We start from the raw sequence: 24,507 nt of genomic DNA on the forward strand, positions 1-24,507 counted from the left end.
ACCTCTACGGCTTTTGTCTTCAAAGGACACCTTGCTAGGATTACACATTAGGCTAGAATCTTCAAGATCCTTTCTAGAGCTTTTGCCATGTTGTATTTTGAAGTCTGGTCTACATCCATAATTACTCATTCATATTTTAAAAATCCAAAAATTACAAGTTATGATCTGTAAAAATGTTCAGGGTGGAAGAAAAGAAGAGAGATACAAAGGATAACTAAATATTCTTGGTAAGGAGATTAGGTTGATCTATACTCATAGTGGTGTCACTTTTACAAAGACTATGAAGTGGTTATTTTTATTAAAGAATGCCATGATGTTTATTTTCTTAAAACAGAATAATAACTCTTAAAAAAGAAAGCAAAATTGTGACATCAGGAATAATTTCTTTTTCTACTGAAAAATAACAAAAGGAAAAGCAATTTTTTCAATAGAAGTACCCTGGAGTTGATATCTTCTTTTATGTAGGAGGAAACAGATAGGCTGCAAAGCATTTAAGGAAAATAAATTATTTAACTCATTTTATATTGTAGGTATTTTTCTAGGAGCAGATGAAATAATACCAAATAGGACACAGTCCTGGCCATGGTTTCTTGGTATTAGTAATGTCAGGGAGGAAGAAATTTTCCTCTACCCTTCTAGGTTCTTCTGGCTGGTCTAAGAATTGAATTGGTATGAGACAGATTAATTAGGAGAAAGTCAAAGAAAAATTTAATGAAATGCATACATAGGAGAGACCCAGGAAAACTGAGTCACTCTCCAAAACAGCCAAAACCTTCACCTTAAATACCATCTTCAGATAAAGACAAAAGAGGAAGTTGGGGGTAGGGATTTAGAACTTCGAAAGGGAGGATGCAGTTGACATGGAGATGGAAAAGCAAGCGTTTGGTGAATAAATGTTTGCTGGGCCATGCCGGAGACACAGAATGGACTCTGATCTCTTAAGTGTTCCCTGCACCACACCTAGCCCATATTCTTTGCAGTCTCTAGTGATAGCTCTATTCCAGGAACAGACCCTCCATCTAAGTTATTTTTAGGCAGTTAGGGGGAAGGTCAAATTTTCTTCCTAAGTCTTTTGAGCTTTAATTGTTTTCAGCCTGAAATAATCAGCATGCCGGAGACTTTTTGGGGTGGCACATTTTGCTCCCCTATAGTAAGAAGTTCCAGACACTGTCCAAATATTAAGGAAGATACTAGGCTTAATGCAATCAATAAATGGTAAATGAAAGAGTGTATGGATGGCTTTGGGAATTTCCATACCCATCAGAAAAGTTATATAATTCTAAAAGCACTGGAACCAGAATTTGGAGAAAGCATTAGTCAGAGAAGGTGGTAGATACTACTATTGTCTCTAGCATTCCCTCACACTGCTTTATGTGGATATTTCTATGTTCTTAAGCCTTGAGAATGCCTGTCTGGTAGATGAACAAGAGCTTCAAATTTTATCCTGCTTAGATGAAGTGGGACAGACAATAGTAAAATGGCCTTAGATTGTAATGCCTACTTTTTAAAAAAGTGTCAAAATGAAGTTGATTTTTTTAAGCCTTCAGCAGGAATAATGTACCACCAGCAACTCGACGTGAGGTCTTTGGTCAAATTTGTGACACTGCAAAACCTGTTTCCCACTCAGGTCTGATTTTAGAAAAAGGCACACACTCCATGCTGGATATGAGGGATTTCAGAAAGAAGCTTGAACCAAAATGCCTGCTGCTGTAGCACTGGAAATTCATTTTTTTAAAAATGTTGTTCTTTCATTCATTTAATCATAGTTCCACAGACATTTATTGATATACTACTGTGAGCTAGGCCTGTAGTTGACACTAGAAGTAAAAGATCCCATAGGACTGAGGGATGAAATACAGAATTGGAAAGATTTGGTAAAGATGATGATTAAGCTGAGATTTAAAAGTGCTTGGGCAAGATGACATATATATTTCTACATTACTTCTGTAGGCATGAAAATATCAGATGGCCTGTGCTGAGTGGCCAGAGATTCTGGGGCAGCTAGACCACATTTGGAATTTGTAGGAAGGAGGAAAGGAATAGTCACTAAAATTCAGGGCAAGAGCTTTGAAATGGAAAGTATAAGTGCTGCCAACTTGTTCAGCAACAGTCTTTTTTGAGAGAGAACCATTCCTAGTAGTGAAGTGTTCAGGAAATTAAAACTTATGATACTTTTCATACAAACTCCTCCTGTATCAGATGGGTATGTCTTTTGCTATCTACTCCCGGCTACAGTAGCTTGATTCCCTAGTAGCCTTGACATGAGCAGAGCTTTAACCCACTAATTCTGTTACACGTGAAAAGTCCTTCTCTGCTTCTGGGTATATTTCAACCTCCAGGGGCCTGTCCCAGGGAATAGCACCTGACAAGGGCTTTGTCCACATGCTGCCCATCAGTTAGCCAGTGGGCATGATGGGGAAGGAGACCCTCTTGGTGTGCAGTCAGGTGCTTGTGTCAGACATCCCTGAAGGAGATCTCGCGAAGTTGTATCTCTTTATTCCAATCCAATGATGAAACAGTGGGGTTGCATCCAGCAAAGAAGCAAATGATCTTTTGAAAATAACTAGTTGAGCATCAGGATGATACCACCTAGTTATAAAGCTAATTTTTAAACATATTTGACTTAAAACTATAGCTAAATACTCATAGTCATGGGGAAATGCTCATGCTATATTACTAAATGAATAGAGCAGCCTACAAAGAAATATGTAAACAACATTTTTTTTGGAAACTGTACATATAATTTGAATGTGTAAATATATGTGATATTGGAAGGACTCACAAAATATTTAAAGTGATACTCTTTTGGCAATAGGAGTAAAAGTATTTTTCCTTTGTGAGTTCTTCTGTTTTCAAGTGGTTTGTGTTGTTGCATTGAGGAGTTTAATATCAGAATGCTGTATACTTAAATAATTTGATGGAATTAAATAATACAAGATTGGAATCATGCACAGGAGAAGCATATATCTGCATGTAGCAATGGTTATGGAAAAGTGGCCACCTGGCGCCTTTAGAGTCATAATTTCATTTGGAATTGGAATTTTTTGTTATTAAAAAGTAAAATGTATCTGAAAACAATGTTTGCCTTCATCAAGTGAGAAGGAAAGCATCTCTAAAATCTTTTTTAGGCAAAATAAAGTTGTGGTCTGTTCAGTCTGGTGTCCTTTGCTAACAGGTATTATAATAAAACAAGAACATGAATATGCATTATCTTCTGATTTTCTCTTCCTCAAATGTGCCATCAAGCACATTTTGTAGACCTCTCTGTCTTTTCTTATTTCAGAACACCAGATGGACATGGAAGTACACAGTGTGCTGTGAAACATTTACTCCTCCCACTCAAGATTTGTTCTGACAGATTCTACTCCATAATTTCCCTTAAACTGCCATTATGGAATTAACCCACTGCCAGCAAATGTAATGGTTGGTAACTTATTACAACAGAAACTAAGCTACTGACACTGAGTCAGGATTCTCAGAATGCTAATTTGACTCACTTTGGACCCATCTTGTATTTTCTATTATTAAAACCCCAATGGAATAAGTTATCATTTTGAAAAACTTTAGTTTGACATGAAAACATGGAGAGGTTAATGGAATTCTTGCTGTAGGTACACTTGTTGATATTATCAGTTTATGCTCTTGGAATAAATGCTTACACAGCACTATAGATTTTATCCAAAGTTGTATTTTCCTGCAGCTCTCTTGGATGTTGTTAAAATGCTATTCTGCTTGTATGGTACCTTCCCATATTTTTAATGCAAAATCACAAATAAAAGAGTAAGAATTTCTTTTTATTTGATTCATTTGTAAAGAATGCATTGTTCTTTGAAACTAGGTTGGAAAGAAATCTAATACATATTATCTTTTCCTAGGGAAGAATATAATTTTAACCTCAGTATTGATTCTCAGCTATGGTTGATGCGAAATACTTTAAGCATCTTTCCCTCTGATATTATAAACGGCAAATACAGGTAATAATTTCCAGTGTGGAGCCATTATTATGTTTCTACTATAAATTACTGCCTGAGAGATTGCTGAGGCTTTTTTATAAAACATTTAAGCATATAAAAACACTTTTTCATATATATATATATATATACACACACACACACGCGTGCACGCGCGCATACACACACACACACGACATACTCACATATCGCCATGTAACCCTTTGATTTTGCTACATAGTAAGGCTGAGTCTCTTTTTGTGAACCATCCCTTTTGGAGCAGGAAGGGACTCCTGGGGATAATGTAATCCAACCCTCTTATTTCCAGATGCAGAAATTGAGAACTTGAGAGGGTAATGATTTGCCACAGCAAACAACCAGTTAATGGCAGAGTCTGGTCTATAAATCATGTAGCGCGACTCCTAGACTGGGAGCTGGTAGGCAAGTTTGACCCTGCCTGCAGGTTAAACACTCCTGGATCACCAAGGTATCATTTTGTAAACTATTACTTTGTCATTAAAACTCTTTATTTCTAAGCATCTGAGAAGCAATTTCAGGAGTGGTGCCCTAATATGCCTTGAGAGTTAATGGAGTTTCCCAAAGTGTCCCTTTTGGTCCTCAAGGGAAGTACACCAGCAAGAATAATCTAGTTCATTGTGTGCAAAGCAGCACAAAACACCATATATTTTGAAAATAAAAATATCATCTTACATATGTATGCTTCTGAAAGAAACTCTAAAACACACACTGATGGTTTGTGTCACTTAGAAACACAAAGAGTGATAGCTTATTTTCTTTATGGAATTACTAAAAAGCAATCCAACACTATTATCCTTTTTTCTGTAAAAGAGTATCTAAAGTTGTTGATGAGGGTAATGCTGCAGAAATTAATTATTTTTAGATGTCAGTAAAGCATTGGATGGTCTTCTGTGATATACTAATGGAGAAGAACAAAAATGAAAAATAGTAGAGTTATGTAGATATTTAGTTGATTAAATAATGATAACCAAGGAAATGGATTTATGTCACCTAATGAAATCATTCACATCCAGCAAGCTTCTCGGCTTGAAAATATAGAGACAATTTTTTATCAGATACTATGATTATTATTATTCACTCTTGTTCCAAAAAGAAATTTGACATAGTTTGTAATGGTTCCCATACTAGAACATGAAAACATTATTTAGAACAAGAAAAGAGAATTGAAATGTGAGAAAATTTAAGCCAGAATGAGATTAGTACTCCCAACAAATGCTACAAATGCCACTCATTCTCCACAGAGCCATGGAAAGTTCACTTCATTTCTTAGTATTTCACAATTAAGAGAGAGAGTTTTAGAGTCAGGCATTTAGGCTTAGTTTCTCCATCTATGAAAAAGGGATAATAATAATACCTACCTCTTATGGTGAGATTGAAGATTAAATGAGATAATGCCTTTAAGATCTTCAACACAGCTCTAGATAAAGAGTATGTAGTTCAATTAACATTTCTTGAATCACCTCATTTATAACATTTATCAAATTATATATCTTTTAATTATGTCTCTCATACCTATTTTAGTACTTGAAACATAAAAGGTGCTCCATAAATGTGTATTGAGAGAAAGAAATATGCAGATTACATAATGTTTTTACAGATAGCCACTTTAGAAGATGGTAGATCAATGTCCATAAATTTTTAAATACACTGTAAATGTGGGCTTAAATGCTGAAGGGGAGTAAAATATGCCATCCCAAAATATGCCTCTTTGGCATATTGATTATTTTAAAGAAACCGCAGACATGGGAAAATCTCTGAAAACTGAGTAGAAGTTACCTTTTTGTACGAAACGTTTACATTTATTGGGGAAATCTCCATTTGTAAGAGCATCTTCCTTGCTGTACCAGGAAGAGGAGTGTATCTAAATCTCTAGAAACTATTATCAATGAAGAAGACTACAACTAAAATCTACATAACAATCATATTCTTGTTTACTGTGCTTTTCCTGATAACCTCTCAAATTGACTCCCTACTCCCAACATCTTCTTTTGTCTTTAGCTGGAGAGGTATTTAAGGTGAGGGCTTTGGCCATTTGGAGGAGTAACTCAGCTTTCCTGGGTATCTCCTATGGATGCTGGAGGTATACATATTATTAAAGTTTTGTTTGTTTTTCTCCTATTAATCTGTCTCATATCAATTTAATTATTAGACCAAAGAACTTAGAAAGGAAGAGGGGAAAACTTTTTCCACCCCTAAAGTTTTGGAGACCCAGATGGGACAATAAACCAGCTGAACACTGCTCACGCTGGGGTCGCTACAGCCGAGAGATCCTAGGACCTCTAACAGAAGCATGCAGAAGGTAAGAATTCTTACCACATCTGTCTCCCAGATCTCAGTCTCCAGAGTCTGATGTGAGAGTGGTGAAATTCCTTTTCTTTATCTAAATTTAGATTAGCAGAAGAAAGTATTTGTGGAATTAGTTTCTTGGGTATAGCTACTCGGGTATTTGATGAATACTCTTGGCTTTTATTGATCCATTTTCTCTCAGAGATAGTCACTGTTTTTCTTTATCTCTCTCTTGTGTTATTTGTCATCCTTTTCTATGTCCTAAGAGTTTGGCTTTGTCACCAGTGAGAATAGCTCTCTGGTCTTTGCCAGCTGGTAGGTACACATATCAACATGCACTTGGTCTCCCGTCAAATAGACTGGGGTTCTGAGACATGAAGTCACAAGCAGCACTCTTTGTCCAACTGTGTCACAGGGAATTTTACCATTAGAGGTCCTGGTCCATAAAGGGCTTTTGTCATCTCAGCCTTTGTTGTTTGTTAGTGCTGGAAAAGTCCCATTTTAGTAGCACCTGCCTGGTGTCACAGATTAGCAGATTTGCAACTGGAGACATATCACATTCTCATTGGAAACTGGAGACAGTGTTCTCACTACACCATTTTTCCACCTTTAAAAATGAAGGTCTTTCTTTCTTAGACAATCTTTGTGAGTGAACTTCCTGGATCTTGTGAGGGCTGCATCTTTTGCACTCTCTTGTGGGATGCCTCTTATGTACTTGGTTAAGCCATTAAAAAGGCTTATTGATTTGGGTCACTATTAAGATCCAACTTGTCAATGGTCAGATAATGGATCCCTTGAATTGGAAATTTAATCAACGTTTTTTTGGAAGGAGCTCTTGTCCTAGACAGTTGTCTTATTGGTCCCTTGGTAAGACCAAGTTAAAAAATGGATATAAAGACATAAAGGCTAGCTTTAGGGACTCCTTTAATAATATGAAAGAACAGAAATTATAGTTAGAACAAAAAAAATAAACTCCACATTCAATGTAAATTTCCCCTTCTAAAAATCCAAAGAGTCACCTTCTAGGGTACCTAGGATATTTTATGTCTAAGAACTGCAATCCCAGAAACTGTAGATATCTACAAAAATGGCAAAATCTTACTAAGCTTATTTTGTGTCATGAGAACTTGGCTCAGCAATTGTCAGGTTGGAGGCTCTGAAATATGTCTAGACAGAAATATGAATTGAACTTCATTTGTGGCTGGTGTCCTACCAAATTGTTGCTAGCCCTCAGGGGAATTATAACGTAGAATTACAATGGCCATTATGAAGAATGTTTCAATTAGATAAGATCATATAAGAAGTACACTTAAAAGTGAGGGCTTCTAAACCAAACAAATAGAATGTGATGCCTATTTTAATTGGTATGTAGAAGCCTCCAAAATGCTTCGAAATTCCAAAGTAGTCTTCATTGAAAGATTTGTTATAAAAGGGTAGTGAAAAGTTAAAGATATGAGGTATCTAAAACAAAGACTGTAAGACTGATATAAATCTTACTGTTCCTCTTCACTGCCAAAAACAAAACAGAATTAGGAAACCTGTAAATTTCTGTTTTTATTAATTAAAAAATATTTTGCAAAAGCACAGGTTGTGATTAATCTAGATTGATAACAATCCACATGAAAAATTTGAGGGTTTAATTAAACATCAAGCCAATACAGGCTAATAGTCTTAAACTGCTAAAAATGTACTGGATTATTATTAATAATAACAGCACTTATTGAGATACATATATTAGGCCATTCAATCCTTATGACTACACAGAGATATTGATAGTTTGCAGATTAGGAAAGAGTGGATTAGAATGGATCATTTGTTTTTTAGGGACACACAGCTATCTTTCAAATTCTGAATCTAACACCCACTGGCTTAATCACACACTATATGCACTTTGCATGTGACATGGTATTTAGACCAAGGTTAGAAAGGCTTATTGCATGCTGTAGTGGTAGGTACTCATTTAAAACTATACTGACATACTGAATGATCCAGGAAAGGGGTTACCTCACATGAGAACACTTGATTGGGCAGAGATTTATCACTTACAAGAGAAGATTTTTTTAATTGGGGTATAACTGATTTACAATATTATATAAGTTTTAACTATATAACATAGTGATTCACAATTTTTAAAGGTTATACTCCATTTATAGTTATTATAACATATTAGCTATATTCCCTGTGCTGTACAATATATCCTTGTAGCTTATGTATTTTATATGTAGTAGTGTGTATCTCTTAATCCCCTACTCCTATATGGCCCCTCCTTCCTTCCCTCTCCCCACAGGTAAACACTAGTTTCTTCTCTATATCTGTGCGTCTGTTTCTTTTTTGTTATATTCACTAGCTTGTTTTATTTTTTTAGATTCTACATATAAGTGATATCATACAGTATTTGTGTTTCTCTGTCTGACTCATTTCACTTAGCATAATACCCTCCAAGTCCATCCATGTTGTTACAAATGACAAAATTTCATCTTTTTTTATGGCTGGGTAGTATTCCATTGTGTATATGTGTGTGTGTGTGCATGTGCCCATGCCACATCTTTTTTTATCCATTCATCTGTTGATAAAAACTTAGGTTGTCTCCAAATTTTGGCTATTGTAAATAATGCTTCTATGAACACTGGGGTGCATGTATGTTTTCTTCATATATATGCCAAAGATTGGAATTGCTAGATCATATGGTAGTTCTAATTCTAGTTTTTTTTGGAACGTCCATACTATTTTTCACAGTGGTTGCACCAATTTACATTCCCATTAACAGTGTACAAGGGTTCCCTTTCTTCACATCATCACCAATACTTGTTATTTGTGGTCTTTTTGGTGATAGTCATTCAGATAGGTGTGAGCTAGTATCTCAAACTAAACAACTCTACTTGCCATCAAATACTGAAGTTCTATCATTTAGGAAGCACTTTCAGAAGTGCCTCTCCTCTTAGTGATGAGGAGTAGTTGAGTTCAATACAAGGAAGATAGTTTTTTTTTAAATTAGATATGTCCAACCATGGATGATATTTCTTCATAAAGTAATACATTTCTAATTACTGGGAGTGTTCCTCCCCTATGGACTTTAGCTTTATATACTATATTAAAAAAAAACAATTTCTTACCCAAAAATATTGTTTGTTTTTCAGCATTAAAGTTTTCTTTCTTGCTACTGGCCTTTACAGTTTACAGTTGTTCTCCCACACATCACTCTATAGAGAATACTTAAAAGCCGACTTTGGCCATAACTGCTTGACCCCTGTATTTGCCAAGGACCAAACTTCAGGTTTCTCACTTATTCACAGCTTCCTGGTCTTCTGATTTTCTGGTTCTGTCTTGATTTTTGATGAACAGTTTAGACTTACCTTCTCTGATTTATGTCTTCAGTTTCCCAGCTCAGTCTGGCCTCAACTCAGGATAATTATTTAATTTCAGCAAATCCCTTGCCTGTAGGTAAAAGACAAGTGATTTGCCTGGGCACTTGCTCTCAGGCCCTTTCCACCAGATTTCCAAGAGCCAACTAGGATTCCATTAAATTACTGCCCAGGGCCTGGTGTAGCTGGCAACGGGGTTGGGCAGTCTCAGGGCTGATACCAACCCATACTGGGCAGGGCCAGGTCTAGGGTGTCTAGTTGCAAAGCCCAGGGTTCCTAGGGCTGGTCCTGGCCTGCTGGTGGTGATGCCAGACCCCAGGGTGGCTTGAAGGGAGATTTGGGGGAGACTGAGCCTTGTGCCTGCCCCCTGGTGCGTGGGATTGGGTCTCCACAGATTGGCTGTTCAGCCTAGGGGGTCCTGGGATTGTTGCCGACTGACTGGTGGCCTGGTGCTTGCCAGCACCAATGTCCTCATGGTAGAATGAGCTCTCCCAAATGGCTGCCACCAGCATCTATGTCCCCAGGGGGTGTTCCAGTTGCCTCCTGTCTCTCTGGGAGGCTCTCCAAGACCTAGGCTCTTTTCAAATTACTCCCTCTAAAGTAGGTCTTGGAGCATGCACCCATTAAGAGGGGAGTCTCTGTATCCTATAGCCCTCTGGCTTTACCATATGTGAGCCCCACTGGCCTTCAAAGCCAGACGTGTAGGGTTCGTCCTCCTGGGGCAGGACCCCTGGACTGAGGAGCACAATGTGGGGCTTGTACACCTCACTCCTTGGGGAGAACCTCTGCAGTTGTGATTATCCTCCCATTTGTGTGTTGCCTACCTGGGATTGTGGGTCTTGACTATACCATGTCTCCACCCCTCCTACCTGTCTTATCATGATTTCTTCTTTATATCTTTAGTTGTGGGAAATCTTTTCAATTAGTCTTCACTTTGTTCTCACCCATAGTTGCTCTGTAAATAGTTGTAATTTTGGTGTGCTCATGGGAGGAGGTAAGCTCAGGGTCTTCCTACTCTGCTATCTTGGCCACTTTCCCCTTAGAATTAGAATTCAAAATCCAATCAAACTATAACTCAAATATGGGAAAAAAGTCATTGAAAGGTTTTAGATAGAAAGTTTATATCTTAGGCACACTTTTTGGAAAAAAAATACTTAAGGATGTACTCTAGCAAAATGAGAACTGTATTTTTAAGAAAGCAGGATGTGTACTACAAGAAACAGTGTAAATAACCTAGGAATGTGAGAAAAAGAAATCCCAGAAACAGCTCTGAAGCTAGCCTAGAAATCGGTTTAAATTATAACAGAAAATCAGAAAACCCTCAGAAGAATATCTTAAATACGGAAGTGGATTTGAATATGTGAATTGTATGTTCAATTAAGAATCTGGAATTTATTAATGATAAGACAAACATATATTTTCTATTGAATGTATTAAATAAATCCTGTCAACTAGTAAAGTATGAAATAAGAAATGCTGGGGAAAATGACAGCTGTAAAAGTAACCATTGTTCAAAACAATAAACCTAAATAAAGATTTTGAACACATTTTGAGTAAATAAAGGAGAATGAGAAAAAATAATCCATATGAAATTGCTCTTTGGAATACTCTCTTTTGATTAGCAAAAATAAAGCAGTATACGGTAATATTTTCTTCTTTATAAACACAATCACATTATTGGTTTTTCAATGAATAATTATTTATGTATTTATAATATTGGACTTTTTCTTTCCATTTGTAGAATCACCCTATAGATAAAATACTGACATTTCAGGTATAGTGGTAAAATAGAATGTGAATGTAAGCAATAATAATAAAACTGACAGAATTTGGAAGGAGAAAAGAGTTACAAAAGATGTAGGATGAAATCAGAATTATATGGAAATTTTATACTGTCTAGAATTGATGGTCCAAGAAATGGAGGTTTAAGTGTATCATTTATCTTATAAATAAACCCACTAGCTGAACTAGAATGTACATATAACTAATAAAATAAGAAGAGAACAAGGGTCAATAATATTATCCAAATCCCCAGAAGGATTTTAAAACAACAGTTGAAACGGTTAACTCAGAGTTGAAGTGGGGGGCCGGGTGGAGAGCTGCTGCTTTTCATTCTGAGTGCTTTTGAACTTTGGGGGCTTTGAGCATGTTGGTTAGCTATATCTGGTTCCCCTCTCAGTGTCGAATCAACTAAGAAATAAAATATTAGCTTTATTGCTGATGAAACTGGAATCAGAGAATATAGACGTGTGGACATAACGGGTTTCCCATTTCTCCATTCTTCCCTCCTTCCCTCCCACACAGCCCTTCACAGATAGGGAAGCTGCATAACCAGGGAGACAGTTTACCCCTGGGAGTTTACAACATATGAAAGAGAGAGAGAAAAATACACACTCAACGTCTTCCTTGTCTCACCTGAGATGTCAGCTTTTTTTCTCACTCAGAAGAGTAGAGAAATGTTTCAGAACTGGAACTATTCTTTGGGAATGTAGCTTTTCAACAATGCAAATAAAAATGAGAGTGCTCTATTTATCATCTATCTATCTATATATCATCATCATCTATCTATTTATCATCTATCTATCTACCTATCATTTATCTATCTCTGCACCTTGACAAAGGGCGTATCTGTGCCCTACTGGAGGAAGATATCAGGAATTTGCTGGGGGGCGGATCAGCTGCCATCTTCATAAATCCACTCCCTAAATGCAAAAATTCTGAAACAACTGACCATATTTCAGAAATTCTAATTGGGCAAAAATTAATAAACTCCAAAGGCATGCTACAATTATACTGAAAATTCATGTGCTGTTTTTTCCCACATAAAATTTTTCTCAGTCATGTTTTCCAATATAGAGAGACAATTCCTCAATTACTCTCATCACTGATTCTACACCTGTAGCTTTAAGGTCATGCCCCCTAATAATTTCCTGTATCTGGCTCCTCCTGAGTGTCATTTACTCTCTGATATGTTGCCTTTTTTCTCTTAGGTTAGGCCATACTTGGTTCTAGCCATTCTTTCTGATTTATTAATGACCACAATCTGCCCCTTTTTGAAGTCTAATCTTTGAGAACGATTTGCTTTGAATTCATCTTCTTTTCCCTTTCATGACTATGTAGCCTGGTTACTCCTAAACTTCTAACCTTGTCACTAAAATTTTAATCTTTTAAGAGGGTTACTATTTTATTTTTCTTTTATTCTCACACTTCTGTTCTGGCTCTAATTTCAAAATTTACTTTATCCCCTTAAATAATTTTGTTTCCTTTGGGAAATCTAAGCAAACTTGATTCCTACTGACACTGTCCAAACTACAGCCTGCTTATATTCCTTAGCAGTCTATCAGTAATTATAATAATTGCACTGACTTAATTCTGTCCCTGAGTCTGAACAATGATATCTCTCTAGGCCTCTTTTTTTGATGTTGGTAAATCCCATTGTGGTGGAACCTAAATACTTCAGACAGAATTGTCTCTCCAAAATTTATATGTTGAAGCCTTAACCCCCAATGTGACTATATTTGGAATAAGGAAGTAATTAAACTTAAACGAGGTCATAAGGGTAGAGCCCTGATCCTCTAGGATTTGTATTCTTGTAAGAAGAGATAGAGAGATCTCTCCCCACCTCCCTTCTAAGCGAGGACACAGAAAAAATGTGAACTGTCTGCAAGCTAGGAAGAGAACTCTCACCAGAACTGAATCTGCTGGACCTTGATCTTGGGCTTTTAGCTTCCAGAATTATGTGAAAATAAATTTCAGTTGTTCAGGTCAGCCAGTCTGTGGTGTTTTGTTATGGCAGCCCAAGATGACTAATACACAAAACTCTGGGTCTCTGATATAAACACAAAACATAAATAGAGCTTATGAAGTTAAAATCTTAGCTCAACATGAGCTCACTAGTGATGAATTTAAGAGTTTAAGAGGTTAGCCTTTCCACCAGTCCCTCCTTGACCCTGGATGAGGTTCAAGACAGGATAACGTAGAATGGAATTTGGAGTCATAACAAAGTGCCAACTACCTATGGCTGGCCCTCCACATTTAAGTTAGAATCTCATGCACTAGGGCCCTGAGGGTCATATGAATCTCATCTCCTTTGCAGTATAGTTTTGGCCTAAAGTTCTAAATAAGAATCAAAATAGAGCAAAACTGATTCCATCCACCCGTGCCAAGAAGATAAATTTAAAAACCTGCATAATGATATACTTCCTTTTCTGATATTCTAACCCTTGTCTCAGCTGGACTTGCTATAGAAGCTGTAGTCTGCTGTGACCATTGAGTCATTTTGGTTATAGCAGCCTGAATGGACTGTACTTACTAACATCTACAGGGCCTTGGCTTGTTAAAAACAGCTGTTGGCTTATGACTCCCGTCACCACAGTGACTTCAGAAGGCTCAGTATCTTCATGTAGTATTTGTTCACCAAATCTTGTGACCACATCAAACTTTTCAAGAACTGTGCATTGGGTTTTCAATGTCCTAAATAATCAAACTCCTCCATTTTTCCTAGGATTTAATTCTAAGAAAGAAATAATCAGTTCTAGATTTTTTATGAGAAAACAAATTTGATAGCAACTTAAATGTCCAATAAAATATAAAGAGTATATACACTAATATGTTAATAATTATCACAGTGTAGTGGATTTTGTGTGTGTTTTCCTGGGTTTTCTAATTTTCATGTATCGAACATTTATTAATGTGACGTTTGCTTTGTGAATAAAGAATATAAGATGCCAAGAACAGGAATCATTAAAATTTTTGGTACATTTTCTTTATCACGTACCTCCTGTTCCCAAAACTGAGTTCAAACACTCTGCCTCCAATGGTTGTGACAAACAGCTTGAAAAGCTCTTTATTTGGACTTAGGAAAACAATGGACTATCTGTGTCTGGCCAGATGTATGCTTATGATTACAATACCATCTTCTCTTAAAAGAATGGCTACTTAACCCAGATGAAAGGCCATTCACAAGCATGCCCTAAATAAGTGGACACAACTGTTTTGAAACTCTTTCGGCAATTGATGCTAAATTATATTCTGTTGCATGTTTTAGACTCAGAAATATTTGAGAAAAAGAATACACAGACAAAAGAAAGGGAATACAAGCTTAACAAAATTTCCATATTTTTAAATTTATTGAATCATTTTTCTAGCAATTATTTATATTAGACTGTGGAGGCAAGGATGACTCATATTCTATGTGTGTCCTCAAGTAATCTACAATCTAATGAGAAGTACCAATATGCATATAAACAATTGTACAACAATGAAATAGATGCTGGAATAAACTATGAAAATAGATACCAAGTGCAATGGGAAGAGAAGGGAGAGACTGAAAAACCATAAATCTAAAACAAATTGCCCATGGCTTTTTCTTTCTTTATTTGGTGCATAATAACGTAGTGGGCAAAGAGTAGTCTCACTGTACAATTCTAATCAGGATATAGACTACTCTATGAAGAGTATCCCCTGCAGTTATGTATCATGGAAACCCTAGAAAAGGAAACCATCCTGGCCTTTGGGGGTTTATAAAGATCTCCACATGGCAGCTTAGAATCCACCACTTCCTAGCCCTATAACTTAGTAATGTTTTCATTGCAAAAGCTTAAGTTTATGATTTATGAAAGACATCATTATCTCAAATTACAAAAACTGAAGTTAGACACTCTCTAATTCTTCTTGAGAATTCTATTAGCAGCACTCTGATTCTCTGTTGTCATGGATGATCTGTTCTTTCTTCCAGAAAACTGAAGAAGGTGAGGGAGAAACCATGCAGGTAACTCAGGGAAGGGCACGCCAGCGGCAGATGTGCAGGCTTCCTCTCAGCAGGCTGGACTTCTTCCTGTAAATCACCTTTTCAAATGTATTGGTTGGCCAAGAAGTTCGTGCTGGTTTTTCCCCCACATCTTATGGAAAAACCTGAATGAACTTTTTGGCCAGCCCAATACTTTGCCAAATAGCCTTCCCTGGCCTTCATGCATGTAACAGTGACCACTCCTTGCACAGCCCAGCCTATCCCCCTTACCTTTCTTTATTTTTCACTCCATTATGTTCACTACCTGACATATATTTATTTTTTTATTTGTCTGTTCCCCTCCATTAGAATGTAGCTCCTTGCAGGGCAGGGACTTGGTTTATTTTGTTTACTGGCCTATTCCCCATGCCTAGACTGTTCTTGCATGTTCAGTAAATATTTGCTGAGTGAACGGAAAGCTAGTATAAGGGCATGGTTACTGCATCATTTTCATTGTGTGCAAGGCATGCATTTTGTGCCCGTTCTGCTGCTCTGAAGTGGGACTTTTTTAACTCCTGCTATCTGATTCTCTCTCTTAATTAAGTAATGGAATCCAGGAAAAACTGCGGTGCTTGGCATGTACTCTTATCTAGGCTTTTTTGATGTCCTCTGCTTCAGTGCATAGTATTTTACTTTGGGGAATTAATTTCCCAGCATGCAGTGCACCACTGTAAATCTCTCCTGGTTGGTTTTTGGGAGTTGCAGTCTCTGAATGAAAGTAGGAATATGGGGCTAGTTGTGCAAAAAGCAGAAATTTACAAGAAAAGGAATACCCACTCAGTTTCCTGGCTTGTAAAAAACTATTGCTTGAGCCAGGGGCCATTTGGCTGAAGAGGGATTTGATTTTTTTCTATCTTCTTTCAGGTGGGAAGAATTACTTGATTTCCTGAGACAAAGCCAAAGGTACTGATTATATTTTTCAACTAATGGTAATTCCACTCTGGTTCTAATGAAAGACTGACTGTTAAAATTGTCAATTTTGTATGTTTTTATTATTCCATCATTTATTTTTCTTTTCTCATAAGTACGTTTTCTGGAAAATATGCTATGTCGCAATCCATTAACCATATGATTTTTTTACCCTGAAGTCAGAAATGATCAAATAGAGGCTAGTAAACATTGGTTAGTGATGTTAAAGAAAAAAATAATTCTTAGACTGAATTAGGTAAAAGTTAAATTTTCTTTCAACTTTCATATTCCATTGACAGTAAACACATCTGAAGTTGATTCAAAGAAAAGATGCTTTACAAATATAAAAATGTTGCCTTACATTTATACCTATATCTATATCTACATCATCGATCTCTATGTCTGTCTAGATTTATATCTAATCTATATCTAATTTATATCATTATATCATCTATATCTACATTACTTTTTAAACTCACCTTTCTTAAAGCTCACTTTACTCCTCTTCTAATTTTTTCTCTTCTTCCAAGACCATGGAATCTTCCTCTAGAGTTGGTGGGGTGCCAAGGGTGGTAGGGTACACAGGGAAAATGATAAACTTTTTCTTTCTCATTCTAAGTTTCTTTTCTATACCAAGAACTGCCTTTTTAGTTCACCACAATATATTTCATCTGTTTTCCAAATAAGTTAACGTACAATATATTAGCTATTTTTAGTAGAAAATATTATGAACTGTTATAAATTACTGGCAATAAAAAAATGCATTAGAGTATCAAAATTCTATCTCATTCCAAGTGTATCATCAGTCAGAGCTCTCAGTTGCAAGCAACAGAAACCATTTCTAGCTGATTTAAGCAGAAAAGGAATATATTTCATAAAGAATCTCAGTATCACCAGATAAGCTGAAAGCCAGGCTTGGGATAGAAGAATGAAAGAAATATTTTGCAGCCAGAATCCCAGGCAAAGTCGTTCCAGCTGAAATAGCTTTTGCTGTGTAATGAATCATTCCACAATTGAGTGGCAACCACTTGTTTAGCTTACAGTTTTGTGGTTTGACAGTTTGGACTGGGTTCCCTCACAGGTCTGTCATCAGCTGCCAATGAGCTATGTGGCTCTGCTTCTGGTGGTTGGCTGGTTGTTGGAGGACACAATAGGGCTATGTGATTCTCATCAACCAGCAGACTAACCCAGGCTCATACATATACCTGCTACACAGGGTTCCAAGAGAATGAGAATGTGACATTCTTTTGACTTTACAAAAGACAGATATAATTCCCACCCATCTTGACTCTTATTGTGGTGTAGCAGATCCCAAAAATGCAATTTACTGGTATTTATGTTGAATTTAAGCAACTAAATTAAATTAATTAATATCAATTTATCTTCCACAGATGGAGATGTGCTGGTCAAATTCATAATTGTAAATGTAATAACTATTAATCTTAAAAATATTAATCAATTTATGTGTAATAATTATTTTGTCTATTTATATGGTCATTTGTTTCATATTTTAGTACTTTGAGTGATATTTGAAATAGATTCGGAACAAACATATAAGTTTTTACTTGCAGTTAAAGGGCAAACTCCAAAAATAAATAATTTCTAATTTTATAGGGTTCCTTTTACTTCCTGTATCATATAAATTTCACTTGATAAACAGAGTGCTCCTAAGTGAATGAATAAGGTATGGTTTAGAGTCATTTGCTATGTCTTGGTACTATATTTTGATATATTTGTAAGAAATTGAGAAAACAAATGTGCTCATCTATTCAAGGAACTGCACCCAGTACTAAAGGTAGAGATAAATGAGCACAGTTCCATTCTCAACAAGTTCATACTAGGCTAAGGGAAGTTATGCAAAATCAAATGCTTAGAAAACAGATATCAGTCTTCAAAGTTTTTTCTCATCTACCTCTTAAAATAATATGAAAAAATACTCTTACTTGCTCATTTTATGTTATTAAATTTTGATTTGATTTGATTAATTATGCAGAGGCAGATATATGCCGGAATGTAGCTACCTCTCTCGTACAAAATTGTATTGTGTATGATGGCAATGAGCAACAGGTCAGTGGAATACAACATTATTTCCATTAAATCTAGTCATATTCCATTCTAGTCAATAGGATTCAATGTTTAAATGACACTAAGGCCAAGGTTCCATCTGCTTTTCCTGGAAAATTGCTTAATTTACTCTAATTTGCCTGCTGTTTTAAATAACTTTGAAAGAACTCAGCACAGATTGAACAAATTAAAGATGTTCATTTAATGTGGCCTTTGCCATTTTATGACATTTGAAGGCTTAAATTCTTCTCTGAATAATATTTGTAAAGGCACAGGGATATCTGAAATTTAAATATAATATTAAAACTAGTACTCTAATGTATTTTGTGACAGATTAGGAAATATTTTTAATTTCTTTCAAATCTTTAAACATAAATTTTAGACTTTATTTTGTGTTCATATTTTTACTGTGTGTCTGAAGTCATGTCAGAAATTCACTGTCTTCAGTGAATTCACGTCCCTAGAATGTGACATTGAAGAATCAAGCACTCGATATTGTAATGGGGTAGGATGTTGTTTACAAAGGCAGCCATAAGAGAGATGGGTGAGAATGGTATATGAAGAAAGAGTCATGGTCCATTCTGAAGACAGTAAAAGCAACCACATGGGCTCAGAGTAAACGCAGAAACTAAAATTGGGAGTTAGAATAAATGGAGTGAAGCAAAATTGTGAAAGCTGTTGAATATCAGGGGTCAGCAAAGTTTTCTGTAAGGGACATTAAGAGTAAATATCTTAGGTTTTGTGGGTGATATAATCTATGTCACAACTACTGAAATCTGCCACCTGAGCACCACAGCAGCTGCAGACAATACAGAAAGGAATGGGAGTTGTTGTGTCCTAGTGACACTAGAAAAGAAGGCTGGATTTGGTCTGCGAGCTGGTCAGTCACCAACCCTGCTCTGGAGAGACCAAGGCCCCCAGGGGCTGATTTGTTGCTCAAAGGGTTCAGTCCGCTGCCAACGCCAGAAGAGAGAGAATCACAAGCCTTACTTGGCTGTGGCATTTTGGATCAATCTGCTGCCACACCCTTGCCATCCACAGCCCAACTCGGATTAACCTAAGGCTGCTGAGGTTCCCTCAGTGACTCGGAACCTTGCACAGGCTACAGCAGTGCCCCGCTTTGGGATGACCAGGTTAGAGTTCTCTTATTTTGCAAATGCTCATCCATTGTTCCTCAAAGCTCTGCACCATGTCAGGGTCAAGTCCAGAGGGGCTTCCCACCTTAGTTATATATCTCTCCAAAACTAGCCCTTCTTCGACAACTCTTGGGCCCTATTATTTTGGACAGGGGTCACCAAATCAGAAACTCTTTCTTTCCAGCGTGTTCCTCCTGTGAGTTTTTATGTCTCCTCCTGCCAGGAGACCTCTTGTTTAGGGCTACCCTAGGTCACCTGGAGAGTCTCCCTTAACTTTTATCCAGTAAAATAGGTGTCAGAGTCTGGGCCTCTTGCTTCCATAATGATCCTTACTTTTAAAAAAAAAAAAAATTTATTTATTTATTTATTTTTGGCTGGTTGGGTTTTCGTTTCTGTGCGTGGGCTTTTTCTAGTTGCGGCGAGCCGGGGCCACTCTTCATCGCGGTGTGCGGGCCTCTCACTGTTGCGGAGCACAAGCTCCAGACACGTAGGCTCAGTGGTTGTGGCTCACGGGCCTCGTTGCTCCGCGGCATGTGGGATCTTCCCAGACCAGGGCTCAAACCCATGTTCGCTGCATTGGCAGGCAGATTCTCAACCACTGCACTACCAGGGAAGCCCTGATCCTTACTTTTTATAAAACAGGTTCATCTCTCAGCATACCAAAGAAAACAGAAAAGCAGCTTTCCTGGCCACAAAACTTTGTGACATCCTTCTCTAAGGATGTTGGATCCTGTTTAATTTACATTTGCCTATGTCCACCCTTTTAAAGCAAAGATCTGCACCAAGGTGACTTCTCTCTTTGCCTGTAGAAAAAACTAGCAGTTTGTCATCATAAAAAAAAAAAGTTAGCCCTCTTTCAAAGAAGCTCTTATTCAGGTGTGAAGTCATTTTCTTGGGATGCAAGAAGCTCTTTCTGGAAGGACGATGCTTTCTAAATTGAATAAAACTAAATTATCCAAAATACAAGTTAAAAGAACACTGCACATTTGGATTCTTTTAAATTGCCAGTACTCTACTTATCTTTATCCTGACATCACCTCACAAGTGTTGGCTCATCGCACACTTACACAATTCACCAGTCAAAATTTGCCAACTTCAGTTAACCCCAATGAGGTGTGTATGTGGACAAGTTATGTGTGGCCACAAGTAGTGAAGCTCCAGAATCACTACATAAGAGTGGTTCAGGGACACCCTTATCATCATCCCTTCCTACAAGTTATGCAGTGATGAATAACTTGCGTTGAGGCTTCATTTGTAGTCCAGGGGTCCTCAACCCCCGGGCCACGGACCAGTACCGGCCTAAGGCCTGTTAGGGACAGGGCCACACAGCAGGAGGTGAGCGGCGGGCGAGCGAGTGCACCTTCATCTGCCGCTCCGCATGGCTCCCCATGGCTCCCATTGCTAGCACTGCCGCCTGAACCATCCTCCCTTCCCCATCCGTGGAAAAATTGTCTTCCACGAAACCTGTCCCTGGTGCCAGAAAGGTTGGGGACCGCTGTTGTAGTCTATTGTGATACATTACAGGACGATGGCATGGTAGGACTGTAGCTTGACATCAGTTAGACACTGACTGCTAACACCTCATATTTTATTCCCAGAGAACAACTCTTACAATATCATTAGTATCATTCTTATAGAGAGTCTATTACACAGAGGTTTTTGGTTATAGGTGATGGGAATTCAATGAAAAGTAACTTAAGCAAAAGTGGTTGGGGAAGGAGCTGGTTACTGACTAATGTAACTGAATCTCCCAGAAGATTGTTTTGCAGCTGGTCTTGTGGGTAGTTGAATTCAAGGACTCAAAACTCTCAGAAATCTCTCTGTATCTTTGATATCTTCTTCTGCCTTAATCAGCCTGATTCTCTTCTACTATTTTAAGCCTTTCTTCATTTGGTTGAGGAAACAGGCAGTTTGGGATTTAACACTTGTTCAGTCTTGCCACCAAAAAGGGAAAGGCATTCTTCACTCCTAACTCCAGTTAGGAAACTCCTGGGAGAGTACTCTGATAGGTTTCCACTTGTTTTATGACCATCTCTGGACAAATCTCCATTGCCAGAGGATAGGGTATCATACATGATAGACATCACTTCAGTTGTGTGCTCACACCATGACCAATATGGTGAATTCTGTGACAGTAAATGCCCCCATGCCTCACAACCACACATTAGCTTGTGTTTGGAGATGTCCTATCTCAGAAGGAGTGGGCTTAAACCAAAGCAGCACATGTTTCCTATGCCTGGAATCTATAAAAGCTAAAAATTGGATAAGATGATATTTCACTAGATTACAAATTGGTGACATAAAATTCCATGTGAAAAAGTGAGTCGAATCTGAGAATTCTAGAGTTTGAAAGAGCACCATTTACACATCTGCAAAGACAGATAAGATCTTCTCCACACTTATGTGAAATCGAATTTGTATTAATTTTGCACATCAGAATAAAGTCCAGCATGAATATGGTTATTTTTCAAATATCAATGAACAAATCTTTATCAAAGGTGTAAGTAAAGGAGTATAAGTTGCTTGAAATGTATAATTTTCATGTAGTGTATATATTACTATGAAATTAAACTGTAATCTGTTTCATTTTAAAGTTATGAGACATCTTCATTTTAAAAGCCTATCTTGCTTTAACTCTTTTCATAAGTGATTCAAGTACATACTGCAAGAACAAAAGTGGTGTGAGTGGCGGCAAAGGTTCAAAGCTTTCACACTTCTTTACATCATTTTGCATTGCTTTACATTGCTCCCATGTCTGAGAAGATGTTTCCTTTCAGTAATTCCTTCTAAAATCATCTTGACTCCTGCCCTAATTTTTCTTAAAATTGGTTATAAAACATAGCATGGTGACTGTAGTTAATAGTATTGTATATTGCACATTTGAAATATTGCATATTTGAAACTTGCCAAGGGAGGAGATCATAAAAGCACTCATCGCAAGAAGAAAACCTGTAATTATGGATGTGTAGCATTAACTAGACTTATTGTGGTGATCATTTCACAGTGTATACAAATATTAAATCATTATGTTATACATCTAAACAAATATAATATTATATGTTAATTAGACCTCAATAAAAAGAATACATAATGGTTATCATTACAACAGGCAAATGAAGAGGGCACATAGAGAAATCGTCGTTTAGTATAACAAATAAAATAGAAGTCCTAGCCCACAGAGGAGTTCAACAGCTAAGGAGACCAGGATAGGCCAGAGGATCTATGCAAGAACCACACAAGTGCACAGGTGCTCAGAGAAAGAAGAGGACAACTAGCGTATGGATTATGAAAGATGTTTGGAGCTGTTACAGCTCGAAGACAAGCCTAAAAAGCTTCCTAAGAGATGTGTCTCTTCAGTAGAATTGAGGAGAATTTGATCTGCAATATTTAAGAGAGATCCCTGTTGGCTAGACACTGGGCAGAGAAGAGAGGAGGATGAAAACCTGCTGATTGGAGCACACTTCTTAGCTACAGACAGTTGCTCAACATCCTCTTTTGGACTAATTATGATACAAACTCTATGTGATCAATGAGCAATTATGGAAGGATTGAGAGAACAGGAGTCACTCTGGACTAATTAAAATAAATTCTCTGGTGTGTGTCAGACTCATTTCAAACTTCTTGGGAGACTTGTCAGTGTTCTCAAAGTGTTGGGAGAGAGGAGAGAGAATGGGGGAGAGTGATTATTCCTATGGAATCATGACTCGTAAAACCCTAAATTAATCAATAAGTGTGTACTCAGAATCTCTATGTTGTTCTAGAGCTGTGCTAGCCGCTGCAGGGGAGAGTAGATATTATGGAATTTATTCATTCAGTAAATATTCACTGAACTTTTGATATGTACAAAATATTATGCTGAAGGTTCAAGAGAATAAAGAAAAGAAAAGAAAGGTGAGTTATGCATGCTCCATACTTCCAAGAAGCAAAATATCTTTGAGGAAAAATAAGACAATTAATGCAGAATATAACATGATCTACAAACAATGTCCAAGGAAAGTCTTAAAGGATCATAGACATGGAAAAGATTGAGGAAGCTTAATCAGGAAGTTGCTTTTTGTCTGCAAATTTTGAGGGTGGGAAAAGGAAGCACACATAAAAGACTTCAATGCAGGAGAGTATGGTTTATGCGGTACCATGTAGGTTGGGGTATCTTGAGTGTAGAGTCTGCATAGGGGAGAATGGGAGGTGAGACAAAAAGATTGGTGGAGGCCAGACCAAGGAAGCCCTTAAATGCTAGGGTAGAGGCTGGAAAACCAAGGAGCATTTTTGAGCAAATGAGTGGCATAATCAAAATTGTGCTTTAGGAAAATTATCCTGGTGCAAAAGTAAAGAATTGATCAGAAAATGAAGAGCTGAATCCAGGGAAATTGGCCTGGAAGCTATTATAATGTCATAGAGATAATGAAGAATTGAACAAAATGGGGAGAGTAGAGGTGGAAGGGAAGGAGACGGATAGAAGAGAAATGGTAAGTGTCTCTCCCCAATTCACTCCTACAGTTGGGAGTACAAGATTAGAATGTATCAGATAAAACAAAACAGTTCATAATCAAGGGCTAGAGTGTGCAGTGCAAAATAAGGACCACTGGTGTTCAGAGAGAGGTCACTGAAAGTTGGAGCAGCATGAATAAAATTCAGAAACGTGAGATGTTAATACATTTCAGGGGAGGGGAAGAGCCTATGAGGAGGCACAGAGACAGAATGAACATGGTCCAAGTATGGGTCAAACAAGCTCATCAGAGGAGAGGACACAGTCCGCAGAGGGGGAAACAAGGCTGTTTAGCTGAGACAAGGAAGGTCTCGTGGGGCACTTATCCAGAGGAGTGCAGTCTGGCAGAAGATCTTGGAGGTCACAGTCGACTTTTGTAGGAAACCAGACATTCATTGATGCCAGTGGAAATAGGTAAGAGATGAATATGAAAGAGCAAAATTTCATTGGAAGTTCAAAAGGGTTTGGAGACTATAGGGGATAAAAG

The sequence above is a fragment of the Neophocaena asiaeorientalis genome, unplaced genomic scaffold, assembly GCF_003031525.2.
Source record: "Neophocaena asiaeorientalis asiaeorientalis breed wild unplaced genomic scaffold, Neophocaena_asiaeorientalis_V1.1 scaffold147, whole genome shotgun sequence".
NCBI lineage: Eukaryota > Metazoa > Chordata > Mammalia > Artiodactyla > Phocoenidae > Neophocaena > Neophocaena asiaeorientalis.